At 39.4% G+C, this 15,390-nt stretch overlaps 1 protein-coding gene across 3 annotated transcripts in view; it reads left to right on the top strand.

Annotated features, from left to right (window-relative positions):
- The first annotated feature begins 2,457 nt into the window (after window positions 1–2,457).
- LOC149265076 (vacuolar protein sorting-associated protein 52 A-like) overlaps window positions 2,458–15,390 on the top strand; it is a 354,902-nt gene continuing 341,969 nt past the window's right edge. For 2 of the 3 annotated variants that reach the window (XM_089429125.1, XM_089429130.1), the window contains exon 1: window positions 2,458–3,689. The gene's annotated coding sequence lies outside the window, so the exon portion shown is untranslated. The remainder of the gene's footprint in view (window positions 3,690–15,390) is intronic. The other variant, XM_089429133.1, reaches the window with a different exon arrangement.

Below are 15,390 nucleotides of genomic sequence, written 5' to 3' on the forward strand. Positions count from 1 at the left end.
ACTTTGATGATTGAAAATCTACTTAGGTTATGTTTTCAACCTTGGTCCAAAATCCCTTTTTCATAAGACAAATCCTTTTTGAGTTTATATTCCAAAAGTTGCATTTGACCACCTTATGATGCAATAGTTAAAGTGCCATTCTTCTTGCTTAACATCTAGTTTAACATTGATGCAACAAACACATTGAGCTACACATGCACTTCATTTAAAAACCTCTTTGTGATCAAATCCTTGAGGTTCTATTATGTTGAATAGAAGATCAAGTTGTTGAAATTTTCACAAAGTCCCTAACAGAGTCAAGTTCTTAAAGCTTTGATCTACCTTAAGAGTTAAGGGAGTTGTCATAAAGTGGGGATAGGCTTTGTTGCATCATTCCTTATCCTTTTGTCACTTTTGTGAATCTTACGATCCTTCCAAGTTGTTCTAAAGGGGAGATGTTAGCATATTTTGATACTAAGATCTAGTTTATGTTCAAGTTGGCCCAATGTGCTTTGATGTTAAATGTGCTTTTATACTTTATTGATCCAGTTCTCTTAATTATGTCTTACACATGAGTAATCTGCTGGTTCAACATCTCCTTAATATTAATGATATTTGATTCATGACTTAACACTTGTTTGATCCATGATCTCTATCTGAAGAGCACGAAGGATCATTTCTTGATAGTTGATCTGATAGAGGTTCATATAAATTATTCCTTGCATCAATAATTGCCTTTAGAGTTATGGACTATTTTCCCTCTTTGAGGATTTTAAGGATGTAAATACCAGTGTCACTATCTTTGATTTGTCTATGAGTAAATGTCTTCAAGGTGTTCAACCTTATGTGACTAAACTTGTTTTTCTAACAATAGGGATGTAGTGGGTCGTGGTACTCCACGCGAGGAGTTATGTACTCGAAGCCATGGAGACGATGTTTATATTATAGTTTGTACTTGTGGATTCTATTTGAAAGCTATTTGAAAATCCGGTTTAAGGTAGGGAATATGAAACAATTCCATTTCCATTTAGTTACGACAAGAAAGGTGTCATTTTCCTTTTTTGGTTTCCCTTATGGCATGGTCAGGATGGACTTTTGGGATTGGAGGCAACTAGGTCACAGGAGCAGGGTTACTCTATCAATAGGCCTAGGGGCTTCTAGAGGGGCTTATGGAGTTTTGATGAGGTTCTTTGGGATCTGATGGAATTTTCTTGGTATATTCCGTCATCCACACAATTTGCCTTTTGTTCCATTGCATTCCAACAACTTTCGGAAAATGAGGTTATTATTGAGCCTAACTCAATTAATTATGCTTTAGGTGGTATTCCAAGAGGAGTAATTGATGAAACACCTTAGTGTAATAACTCATCGGAACCGGAACGAGAAGATCTATAAGATGATATGGTGGGAAGTGACTTTCAGTGGACTAATGAGGGATCGTGCCCAATTTTCCATTTTCTTGAATTAAAAGGATATTTTAAATAAAATAAAATGAGTATTTTTTTTGTAAGCTTGGCAAGACTACATCTTCATTATGTCCAATATATCACCCCGATCAGGGCAGAGAATTGAACCAATGACTTCACATCAAGGAGTGCCTTAACAGAGCACCCGATCACCATATATCAAAGACCTTGTGGACAAAATAAAAACAATATCTTAAATAAAATAAAAAGAGTATTTTAATTAAAATAAAAAGAGGAAAAAAGGTACTAAGTGATTAAAATAATAATAAAATAAGACTTCTAGAGGGGTCCATGATATCTCTAAAAAAGGAGGAGGAGACCATTTGAGGACATCTTGGATTTGAACATTTGTCTTTGTTGTTGAGTATGTTGGACTAAAACCCAATGCTCCTTCAAGAGACTTCATCTAGGAGATTCATAGAGCTTCAATGATATTGGGGTGAGGACCACTCAGATCCTTAGCTTGAGCATCATCTTCAATTATTTTTGTCGAGGCTAGGTTCAACTATGCAGAAAACTATTTTGTAGCCATCTTATCGCCGTTAACTCTAGCTATTGCACTGACATATTATATATTTATTAATAAAACTGAGTTTGCAGTGTTTCTTATGAGTTTCCAGCATTTATAGGTTCCATAATGTAAATTTGTTTCTCTACTCGTAAATTCATGGTGCATGTTTTGCTATTGTTTGGAGAAATTTAAGGTAAGCAATTTTGCAAATTTTAAAATTTGGAACATTACACTGGTTTCAGACCTGTGCATTTTGTTAACATATTGTTAAAATTCAGAAAAATCGAAAATTTAAGAAAAAACCATCATGCCAACCATTTTGCATGAAAAATATCCTTTTGTTAAAGATGGCAATTAAGCCAAATTGTTTCCCCAAAAAAACTACATTTTTATAAAAAGGGCTAACTTCGCCTAATTATTTTGATTAAAAGGCCGATATTAAAAGACTGTGAGCATATGTGAAGATTGCTGTGCATAATTTTTTTTAATCAAAATCGAAGGGATTAAAAGGCCGATTTTTATATTAAAAGACTGTGAGCATATGTGAAGATTGCTGTGCATAATTTTTTTTAATCAAAATCGAAGGGTGGCATATTATTTTGGGGTGTGAATATATTTGAAAAGGCCCGATCTAAAAGAGTCATTCATTTTTCTGGGTTTAGTTGACGAAGATCATTGAAGGCCGAATATGTTTCTGAAGCGCGTGAGCTTGTTAGTTTCTTAATTTGGTTGCTCGATTATTGCAGAAGCCGATTAACTAAACTGTAGGGATCGAAAGCATTATTTAATGAAGGCAGATTTCTATTGTGTTGCAATAATCACTACCTCAACACAATAATCACTACCTGAAGTCGAAATTGTGCCAGAAGCCAGACGTATTGTACATAAATTCGTATGAGCTGATATCGAATCATCCAAGTTTGTTAGCAGCCAAGGGTCGAGCTTCTAAGAAAAAATTGCAGAGATCGAATCATAGTTGGTGCCAAGATCAGACTGAGAAAATCGTTCTGCTCCAGGAGGATCGAATTATTGCACGGGGCCGACTTGCTTGCATTTTCTTGAAGGCGAGCAGATCTGTGGCAGGGTTTATCTCTGTCATTTTTTCTTAAGAGGCCGAATTTTGCAAGGATCGAATTCATTTGAATAACTGGCAAACTCGCTCCAAAAATCGCATCTCTTGGCTGCTTGGTATTGCTGTAGCAGAATCATCGCTTCAAGGGTACATCGAGCCACTTATTCCTATCACTGTCTACAAGGAAGGACTGTATAATCAGAGTTCTGGGCCTCTAATGACCGATTTTCTCTGCTGGAAGAGGGGTGAAATAGCATTCTTATACCCTGGACGAGTTCTGTTGGCAAGAGAGACGGGTTTGCTTTGGTTGGTGGGCCGAAATCACTCATAAAAATTGCTCGGCGTGCACTCTGTGGATAGCTGTGTTAATAGGCTGAAATGTTCGAGCTCCTTAGCTTCATATAGGCCGTGACTTACCCCTGCACTTGCTGGACACAATACTCGTTGGTGATTGAAGATACAAGCTGAATAGGGCCGAGTTTGCAAGTTCAGAAATCCGGGTACTTTCTCTGGGGGTGTTGACTGATATAAACAAGGAAGGGTTCGAGTTCTTTGACTTCAGTGTGGCTGAGCATAGATCTTGAGCACAAAACAAATTGTGGGCACTGCTCTGGACGTGGAAAGACTGTCTTGCATCAGCTAAGTCGACCTATCAGTCCAGGTTCTACGGTGTATCTATTCATGAGTTTTATTTCTGCTATCTACCATATGATGTACTGAATGTATAGGAAATCTATATTTATGGGTTGTTGTTGAATAGCAGGAATACAATTTATGCTCAGATTTGTGTTATTCATCATTGTGAAACTATCTTCTGAAGTTATAAATTACATTGGAGACGATAATCCATTGAAAATTACAGTTGAGAAATTTAAACTACCCAGAAACACCTACAGCAGTGTATCCATGAAATGTTTGACAGAATACCACACAGAAAAATGCATTAAACTTAGAAAACTTCTTGGAAAATAAGGAAGGGTATGTCACCAATGTACATTATCATAATGAGACTATGTGCTGTGTTTTTGTTGAGTCAGAGTATTTTTGTATACTGTTCGTGAATTTGATAGTCGGAGTATGTGTGGCTGAGTTGGGTTAAGTTTATTTGGGGTCCATAGAATGTAGTATGTATGTATTGTCATAAGAGATTTACAGGAAGAATGGGTATTGAAAAGACCTTAGAAGACCTCAAAAATGCCCTTAATAACTTAGAGAGAAGATGGGAGCAACAATAGTTTAAGACATTACTTGGTTCTTCTTTGGACCAAGAAATAAAGCAAAACAACAGACCTTTTTCCAGAAAGGTCCATAATATGCTAATGCAGAAGCAACAGAGGGATTTACAGAAGGAAAAAGAAGTGGGAAATTGGCTTTATGCACTTGGGATGGACTTAAAGACTGGAAGATCAGAAAATGACCTTCTCACATTGGAAAAGCTGGAATCCTGTCTTTCCAAGGTGGAGCAATCTGATTGGAGTTTAAATTGGGCTCTGGAGCCAGCTATGCTTGCATTGGTACAAACCAGATTCTTGGAGCATCCGGGTGAGAGAGTCAAGCTTATAATTGCCTCCTGTTTTAGCGATATTTTGAGGATAGTAGCACCCTTTCCTCCCTACAATGATGACATCATGAAGAGGATCTTTCAATTGATTTTAGAGTGCTAGTTAGGGCTGCATGACACCCAGGGCTCAAACTTTGATAGAAAGCTTGTGATCCTAGAGACCATGGCCAAAATCATATCCTACGAAGTCATGCTTGATCTAGAGCAGGATCACCTGATCTTTTAGATTTGTCAATTCCTCTTCACCAACATCAGAGAGTATCACCCTGAGGAGGTAAAAGCCAACATGCAAGATATCTTATCTTCATTACTAGTTGAAGGTGATGTCATTCACAAACAACTGCAGACAAAATTGTTAGCCATTTGGAGGAAGACACAGGTTGCCTCACCAGCTGCCTATGAGCTAGCCAAAGGGGTGGTTGAGCAAAACATGAGATTTTTCAGAAGGCAACTAACACAGGAGGAGTTGACGACGATGCAGGATACAAAGATCCAAACATGTAGCAAGAATGAGATGAGAAGGAAGGGTCTTTGCTTCATTTGCAAGGAAACTTGGGGGCCTAACCACTCATGCTTGAGTAGCACAGAGGAGATGACAAAGGGAGATCAGGTGGAGATTCCTTCTGACTTTCTAGATGAGGATTCTCCATCTATAGTAGAGTCCATGGGTTTTTACGAGGATATCTCTAAGGGGTAGGAGCAGACATGTGGTGGTGTTGGTAGCAACCCAGATGTGCAATCATGTTTGACAGAGTTGTATGATGAGCAGTCGATAGACCCATGGGAGACATTCAGGGAGATAAGTCACCGTGGTGATTCAACATGGACAACGTATGGTGGGGTATGAGTTAGATGAGGAGGATGATGTGCACAATTTGTGTGATGGGCTTAGCTAGTGGCTCATGTTGAGCCCATGATGGAGGAGGATGAGCAGCCGTTGTTTGGGCCACAACCATTGGCAAGGAGCAAACATATTTACAGGCAACTAGCGGGGTTGTCGACACTTGTCATTGTTGAGAAATCTAGGGCATCAATATTAGGTGATTTCTCTTCTTTAGATAATTGCTTGTGAATGCTTTTTACTTTCTTAGTTTAGGATCTTCCTTTACTTAGATTATTATTGTTCTTTTTCATCAAACAACTACCAATGCATAAACCATAAAGAGACAAGAGACACAAAATAGAGGCTATTAGCCAGGGATAAAACCTCTTCTTCTTGAGAGGAAAACCCAAACAAATTCTTCTTCTTATAGAGATTCCAATTGACGAATACCAAGACCAAGACCCTAGACCTTTTTGCCACTCCAAGACCAAGTCACAAACCTTCCTTGATGAAATCCTTCTTGAAACAAACTTGGTGCTCTTTCCTTCTCCTATGGTCAATGTAAGTCAAACTGCCTACACTACTGCAATTTCGGTTTCACCCACAGATCTACAACCTCGACTTATCTTATACCCTTGCAATTCTCATGTGTGAGTTGTTTGGAGGTATCTTCCTTCTTCGCTTGACCTCGGTTGTGATATATGCTGATATAAAGATCTTCTTCTAGGCTTCTTCGCTAACTGAGAAACCCTATTGTAGAACCCTTAAAATATGCCACACATGCGAGGAAAAGGTAATCAAAATAGTGCTTAAATAGCTCGGATTCTCCTCCTTTTTCTTGCGCTGAATGAGAGGCTTCCATTTCTCTTTTTCGCACTTTCTGTTGTACTTTAGATGCATGACCGAATTCTGTGTCTAGAATGAAAGTTGAGCTGCCTATAAATAGTAGTTTTCCCATGCTAATAAGTCGACATGATTTGAAGACAAGACCGACATGCCTTTTGGAGATTATCTTACTCTCATCTTGAGCCGACTTGAAGGAGAGGTCTTGTGGTTGTCTTGGAGGGCTTTCATATTTATTTTAATACTCATGCAAAATGTAACATGCCCAAGAAGGGTCCTTCATACATGACATTGACTCAATTTAACTCTTATGACTATATGACAAAACCTAAAGCTCGCAATGGGAGCCATTACTAAAAATAAAATTCCTTGTTCATGAAACCCATGAGACAAGCATTATAGTAATTAATTTATTTTTCTTCTTTTCATCAATTACACATGTCATTATGAAGAACGAACCTAGTTACACTTTTCAACAGTCATCAGGAGGTGTTAGAGCCTAATAGGGTAGCTTTATAGGAGATTGGTAGATTGGAGGGGCACAAAGTTTCCAATCAAATGGGTGGGGATATTCTAGAGATGGTGGTGCATCCATCTATGGGTCTACCTATTGATGAGGTGCAAATAAGTGTAGCGACAACTAGCAAGGTTGCGGTATTTATTGTAGGCTGCCCTCTCGAGGAGTACATAGATAGGGCTTGCAACACCATTTGCCCACCTTTATCCTTCCGAGAGAGAGGGGTAAAGTTTTCCTTGTTGGTTGATCGGTCGGAGCGACAGGAGTTGAGCATGGACCAACATCTGCCTAGTAGACTTGTTCTATACACAGGTGTCCATGCATTAGATTCTTTCCATGAGCTGGATTGGCGGGAGATCATGAGTTGGTACCCTATTGATGGAGCGATATTTTTAGTCAGGGACATAGTGCAGCAGGAGCCCTTAGATGTGAGGGATATTGCATGTTTTAGTTGGTAGTGGGATGTAGGTCGGCAACTCTTCAACATTCCAGCCCAACATCAACAGAGTAGGATTGGCATTGGTTTGTGTCAGGGGTTGGATTGGAGAGAAGTGATGAGTTGGTATTCAATTGATGGAGCAACATCTAAAGCCGAAGACGGAGCGTAGTTAGAGAAATGGGATACGGGTGTTGATGGTTGGCCATGGTGGCATTGGGATCCAGGGGGATTTGTTGATGGCGGGACCAGTCAGAGTTTAGTCTAGGATCTGGGCATTAAGGGATTGGTTCTTGGTTGGGTAGCACACAGGCATGGTATCACCCATCGGTTTGTATGGGATCTAGGTATTGGTTCTTAGTTGCACAAGACCACCAGATTGGTCGACAGATATGGATTGCTTGAGGGCAAACAATTTTGGGGTGGGAGGATTTGTCATGTTCCTTTTTCTGGTTTCCCTTATGGCGTGGTTAGGATGGACTTCCAGGATTAGAGGCAACTAGGTCATAGGAGCAGGGTTACTCCATCAACAGGCCCAGGGGCTTTTGGAGGGGCTTTATGGGGTTTTGAGGAGTTTCTTTGGGATCCAATGGCATTCGCTTGGTATATTCCATCATCAACACAACTTGCCTTTTGTTCTGTTGCATTTCGACAACTTTAGGAAAACAGGGTTATTATTGAGCCTAACTCGATTAATTACGCTTAAGGTGACATTCTGGGAGGAATACTTAATGGAACACGTTAGTGTAATAGCTCGTTGGAACCGAACGAGAAGATCTATAGGATGAGATGGTGGGAAGTGACTTTCAGTGGCTTGAGGAAGGATGGTGGTTGATGTTGGAAATTGTCGCTAGGTTTGGTCTTCATTAATATATTTGAGTCATCATGAAATGTGCTTGTCAAAATAATAAAGAAAAGAATTTTTATTATTGTATAAATGACTTATTAAAGCATGGGTTTCATGCTTGGGTTATCATTATATTAGTCAAAGTCCCCATTGTGGATTCTTAGGATTAATATTGAGTATATAGAGTCATTGTACATTTAAAGAGACCCTTCTTGGGCTTTTGAATCATGTAAAAAGGTTTACTATTGAGTCAAATATAATTTATCTAACCTCCACACCAAGTTGGCTTAAGGACACCAATTCGACCTCACTTGGAGCCTATAAATAGAAGGAAGTCGAATTCATTTGGAACATCTCTTCTCAAACTAGTTTGATGTCTCTAAGGAAGTTGGACAAGTGCAAAGTGGGTAAAAGGAAGCAAAAGGAAGTGCGAGTTGGGTCAAGTCTAAGGAGAAGAAGAAAATCGAAATTTTGGAGCTACTCTCTCTCTGTTTCGTGCCCTAGTTTGGGAGATCGAAGTCTTCCAAGTATTGCTGTTGCCAGTTGTTGCCTGATGTCGTAAGTTGTTGCATAGTCGAAGTTGCTGGGAAGGAAGTGCTACTGCAAAGGGGTCGAAGATTTGGAAGGCTGACTTGGTGTGGAGGGAAGGTTTGGTCTTTGTCTAGGTTGAAGAGTCTCAAAGAATACTATTGAAGGAAGAGAATTTTTGACTGGGTTTTCCCCTCGAGGGGGGTTTTGCCCTGGCATAGTGCCTACATCTTGTGTCTCTTGTTTTGTGATCTTCATACACACATAATATGGTAATTGCTTGATGAAAGATAAGATAATAAATAAGTAAAAGAAACTAACATAACTCACAAGTAATTATCCAGAAAGAGGAATCAAAGCCTAATCTACTTGCATTGATTTCTCAACATGGTTTCAGAGCTAAGGTTAGGAAAAGTTGAAAATCAATTTGTTGGCATGGATTCTCCCTCTTTGATAAACTACATGAAGATGGGTATCAACAATGCAGGAAGTTGGATCAAGAAGGTCATCCACTACTTATTCAACAAAGTCAAAAGTCAAGGATTCTTCGCTGCTCTTATAGGTTCTCTTAGTGATGACAATGCGTGGATCATTGGTAGTGGAGCATCAAGACACATGACAAGAGAAAGTAAACAACTCCATACACTATCAAAGGAGCCATCTTCTCGTGCAATGGCATTGGGTGACAACAAAAGCTATGCTGTTAGAGTCTTGGGATCAACACCGTTGAAGTTGGAAAATGGATCGAAGCTGCACCTCAACAACATTCTATATGTTCGAGGTTTGAAAAATAATTTGCTTTCTATTTCTTGTTTAGAAGATAAACGGGATAGAGTTTCTTTTGTTGATGGAAAAGTATTGATTTGGGGAAAGGCTCTAGCATTGATAAAGCTAGGGTTATTGGAGTTCGTGAAGGAAGCCTTTATGGGGTTATTACACCACCTCCTCAAGCTTTGGTTCACATGGAAATCAATCCCATTGAGCTATGACATAGGAGGTATGGTCACCTACATTATAAGGTCATCCCTACTCTTAATCAATTGGTTCATGGCATCCTCAATATGAAGTTAGATCATGAAGGTGTGTGCAAGGGATGCTCTTTGGGAAAACATATAAGAAAGCCATTTCCGAATAATGAAACTATGTCCAAAGAGATATTAGACCTCATCCATTCTGATGTATGTGGGCCCATGTCTGACAAATCATTTGGAGGGCATCTCTACTATGTAACATTCATTGATGACCATTCTAGAAAGACATGGATCTACCTTCTCAAAACAAAAGATGAAGTATTTGAAAAGTTCAAGGAGTTTAGGTCCAAATTGGAAACCCTAACCGAAAGAAAGATAAAAACTCTAAGGTCTGACAATGGTGGGGAATATACTTCTAAGGAATGGATTGCATATTGTAAAGAAGCAGGAATTAAGAGGGAGCTCATTTTTCCCTATTATCGCGAACAAAATGGAGTGGCTGAAAGAAAGAATAGGTCAATTGAAGAAGGTATTCGAACAATGCTCCTTGATTAAGACCTACCAAAATTCTTATGGGGAGAAGAAGCAATGACAACTGTGTACATTCAAAATAGAAGTCCTCATAGAAAACTTAATAATATAACACCCGAAGAAGTATTCACAAGAAAGAAGCCAAGTGTGGATCACCTTCGAATCTTTGGAAATCCAGCATACATCCATGTTCCAAAGGATAAGCGAAAGAAGTTGGATTCTACAAGTATCAAAGGAATATTTGTTGGATATAATCTTTCCTCAAAAGCATATAGAATCTACATTAAGGAAGGAAGACATATCGAAGTAAGCAGGGATGTCATATTCGATGAAAATCAAGCCTACAAGAAATCAAAAGATATTCCTATTGATTCTAATGACAAAGAAATTCCAATATTTGAAGAAGAAGAAGAAGATCATCATGAAAACCCTACTACAAATCAAAAAGAAGAAGAAGGACCAAGTGAGCCTATTCAATCGGTGGTCATCCCAACCACAAGGAAAAGGTCAAATTGGTTAAAAGCTACATTAGAAGATGCTGAAGGACATGAAGTTGCGAAAGGAACCTTCAGGGAAAGTAAGAGACCGAAAATATATTCTAGTTATGCTGCATACATGACAAAGTTAATTGAAGCCGAACCATCTACATTCAAGGAAGTTGCTCATCAAGAGGTTTGGAAGAAAGCGATGCAGGAAGAATATCAATCCATCATGAAGAATGGGGTTTGGGAAATCATCCCTAGACCTAGTGACAAATTGGTTGTCCCCTGCAAATGGATCTATAAGATCAAACATGCTGTTGATGGATGTATAGTCAAGTACAAAGCTAGATTCGTTGCAAGGGGTTTCTTTCAAAAGGAAGGCATTGATTATGAAGAAACCTTTGCATCCACAACAAGGTACACTACCATTAGATCTTTGGTTTCATTGGCTGCTATCATGGGTTGGAATATCCATCAAATGGATGTGAAGACCACATTTCTGAATGGGACCATTGATGAGGAAGTTTATATTGAACAACCCGAAGGCTTTGAAGTTAATAGCAGGGACTCTCATGTTTGCAAACTTAAGAAGACCCTCTATGGTTTGAAGCAAGCACCTAGGGCATGGTATGCAAGGATGGATGCATATCTACTTAGAATTGGGTTCGTAAAGAGTTTTGCTGATCCGAATCTCTACATCAAGGTTTTAAATAATGAGCCCATCATTATTCTACTATATGTGGATGATCTATTCATCACAGGTGTGGAGCGAAGAATTGAAGAAGATGTTGGCAGTTGAATTTGAAATGAAGGATCTAACACTGATGCACTATTACGTGGGTCTAGAAGTATGGCAGAGAACTGAGGAGATATATTTGCGGGAAGGAAAGTACATCATCAAGTTGTTGCAGAAATTCGAGATGATGGATTCTAAGCCAGTGACTACTCCTATGATCACCACTCTCAAGAAGTTGAGGGGCTCTAACTCTAGTCTCGTGGATCCTACGGTCTACCTCCTATCGACAGTTGGTTGGTTCCCTAATGTATCTGGTAAATACTAGGCCAGATATATGTTTTGAAGTAAACATTCTAAGTCAGTTTCAGTTGGAGCCTCTTCATGATCACCGGGTAGTTGCCAAACACATATTGAGGTATCTTCGTGGAACCATACATCATTGCCTAAAGTATGATAGTGAGGAAGTCAAGCTAATTGGCTTCATAGATTTTGATTGGGGTGGCAGTGAGACCGATGGAAGGAGCACTACTGGAGGATGTTTTAGTCTGGGAGCTGCTATGATCTCATGGATGAGCAGGAAGCAAGATCTCGTTGCTTGAAGTAGTGCTAAGGCAGAATATGTGGCTGCATGTGAAGTAGGAAAAGAGGCTGTTTGGTTAAGGAAACTTTTGACAGATTTGTTTGAGAAGTCTTTGGATCCTACTGTGATTAATTGTGACAATCAAAGTTGTATCAAGATGTCTAGAGATCTCGTGTTTCATGCTAGAACGAAGCATATCAACAATAAGTTCCACTTTATTAGGAACCTGGTGCAAGATGGGATCATGAAGTTGGAGTATGTCTCGACAGATGAACAGGTACCAAACATGCTTACAAAGGCTCTTCCTAATAAGAAGTTTGAATATCTAAGAAACATGCTTGGTTTAGTAGATATTGCTGATTGTATTGATGATAAGAGATTGGAAGAGATTTGTTGAGGCTTTGCGAGTGAAGCATTGCCTGGGAGGACATATGGCCGACACTTTGTGTTGATGTCTAGGTCCCAAAGTAGGGAGGGTGGCGTGGGTCGTAGAGCTCTGACCATGGATACGCACCTAGGTCCCTGGGTTGGTGGTTAGCAAGTAAGCCTAATGGTACCTAGAGAGGCTGAAAGCTTGAGTCCACCTTATTCCCATTTGGATAGATTGCCTTGATCAGGAATCTTGTTCGTGGCATTGTGGTGCCTAAATTGATGAGAGACCAATGGATAGATTGCCCTGGTCAGGAATCTAGTCCATGGCATTGCGGTGCCTAAACTCTTCATTGTTCATATAGTTTGAGATCTTCCATTGTATTTGTATATTATGAATACCTCCCTAGTTAAGAGGGAGTGTTGGAAAATGTAACTAGGTTCAGTCTTCATTAATGTATTTGAGTCATCATGAAATGTACTTGTCAAAAGAATAAAGAAAAGAATTTTTATTATTATATCAATGACTTATTAAAGCATGGGTTTCATGCTTGGGTCATCATTATATTAGTCAAAGTCCCCATTTTGGACTCCTAGGATTAATATTGAGTCTATAGAGTCATTGTACATTTAAAGAGACCCTTCTTGGGCTTTTGAATAATGTAAAACAATTTATTATTGAGTCAAATATAATTTATGTAACCTCCACACCAAGTTAGCCTAGAAGAGATCAAGTTAACCTAAGGACACGAATTCGACCTCACTTGGATCCTATAAATAGAAGTAAGTTGAATTCATTTGGAGCATCTCATCTCAAGCTAGTTCGATATCTCTAAGGAAGCTGAAGAAGTGTGAAGTGGGTAAAAGGAAGCAAAAGGAAGTGCGAGTTGGGTCAAGTCTAAGGAGAAGAAGAAAATTGAAATTTTGGAGCTACTCTCTCTCTTTTTCGTGCCCGAGTTTGGGAGATCGAAGTCTTCCAAGTATTGCTGCTACCAGTTGTTGTCTGATACCGTAAGTTGTTGCATAGTTGAAGTTGCTGGAAAGGAAGTGCTGCTGCAAAAGGGTTGAAGATTTGGAAGGCTGATTTGGTGTGGAGGGAAGGTTTGGTCTTTGTCTAGGTTGAAGAGTCTCAAAGAATACTATTGAAGGAAGATAATTTTTGACTGGGTTTTCCCCTTGAGGGGGGTTTTTCCCTGGCATAGTGCCTACATCTTGTATCTCTTGTTTTGTGATCTTCATACACACATAATATGGTAATTGCTTGATGAAAGAGAAGGAGGCATAGCGAAGGCAAAGGAAGATAGATCTCTCCATTATCTTCTCTCTCATGTGATCTAGGGTTTCTAAAGCTAGGGCCGAAAAGTTGCAGAAATTGCAGGTAAGCCGAAGTTGCAGTAAGGAAGGACGATGTTGCAGTAAGAGTGTTGTTGAGGTCGAAGTTGAAGTCAAGGAAGAAGCTGCTTTGACTTAAGGATTGACTTGGTCTTGGAGGATTCTTGGTCAAGGGTCTAGGTCTTGGAATTCGTCAATTGAAGATTCTATAAGAAGAAGAATTCGTTTGGGTTTTCCTCTCAAGATTGGAGAGGTTTTGGCCCTGGCTGATCGCCTACATCTTGTGTCCTTTGTCTCATTGTTCTTTATGATTTTGGTAGCTGTTTGATGAAGAAGAACACATAATAATAATCAAGTTAAGAAGAACATAATTAAGAAAAGTAAAAAGACTTCACAAGCACTCATTACTAGAGAAATCACCTCTTGTCTATACCCTAGATTTCTCAACATGGTATCAGAGCTAAGGTGACAAGTTAAGGAAGGGTAGCTCCATAAGGGACAGTCAAGCATCAAGGACTGAAGTTCTATGAGGGCATCAAGGCATCTGAAAGATCATCTCATCCTCAAGGCATTTTGAATTCAAGGTCTACATCATCTTCTTGAAGGAAGTGTCAAAACCCTAGATCGATCAAAGAAGAAGTTTGCACTTGAAGCATTCTTGGGATCCTCGCTCAAGCTCTGAAACCAGATTTGTCGAAAATAGGCCACGTGTTCGAATCCCACGAATCTGACACGATTCGATGGGAATTCGAATCCAAAAATGGGACACGATGTGTCCTAATGGGACATGATTGAACCCTGGTCATGTCCCGATTTTGGGATTTGAATCCCAAAAAAGTGAAACCCGCGGCATAAAAACAACGCTGTTCTTTTCATTATTTACCATTTCTCTCATTCGTTTTTGCAAATAGTGAGCTGTGGGCAAGGAGCTAAGGGTTTGGAGTGTTCGGCAAGGAGATTCAAGCACCAGGTAAGTGCATTTCATCTCTATTTTTTTGCATTTCTATTACAACAGTTTGTATATGAATTTTTTTTACAAATTTGTGCATGTTTTGTTTATTTTTTTTTACAGTATTCATGGCTCAATCAAGGGCAGCAAGTAGGGGGCAAAGGAAGGGGAAGAATGTCTCCATTGGAGATGCCCCTCCTCCCCCAATATCATCAGAGTCTGCTGCAAGTAATGTTGAGGGAAGACTTCCTCCTAAAGACAACATTGAGAAATATCCCTTGTGGAAATATGTCACAAGAGAGGATGGGACAAGCACCAAGGGGAAGGGAGGAGGCAATGTGAATTGGAGATGCAACTTTTGCCACAATTCTTTCAAAAGTACATATTACTGTGTGAAAGGGCATTTATTAGCTTTACCAGGTTGTGGAGTTGGAGCTTGTAAAGCTGTTCCTTTACAAAAGAGGAAAGAAATGGAAAAAGAGTTCACTGTTGGTATGGCAAATGTGGCTGCAAAATCAAGAAAAACCAAGAATGAAGACCCCCTTCCATTTTTGAGGAAAGGCACCACCAAATTTCCATTTGAGAGTTCTATTGGGGACAAGCAGCAAAAAGAAAAGCAATTTCACTTGGTTCAATGGACAAGATTTTTCAAAAAGAGAAACGGGAAGAGCTTGATCTCACCATTGCTTTATTTTTCTATCAAAACTTCATATCATTTAATGTTGCACACTCACCTCTATTATTGAGATGTTTCGAGCTCTAACTCACGGGTCTCCATCATGGTATGTGCCTCCTGGTTTAGAGAAGCTTAGAACCACATTGTTGACGAAGGCAAAAAAAGAGGTGCAAAAAATGCT

The sequence above is a fragment of the Pinus tabuliformis genome, chromosome 6 (genome assembly GCF_031772625.1).
Source record: "Pinus tabuliformis cultivar Carrire ecotype Pingquan chromosome 6, CPIR1, whole genome shotgun sequence".
NCBI classification, from domain to species: domain Eukaryota; kingdom Viridiplantae; phylum Streptophyta; class Pinopsida; order Pinales; family Pinaceae; genus Pinus; species Pinus tabuliformis.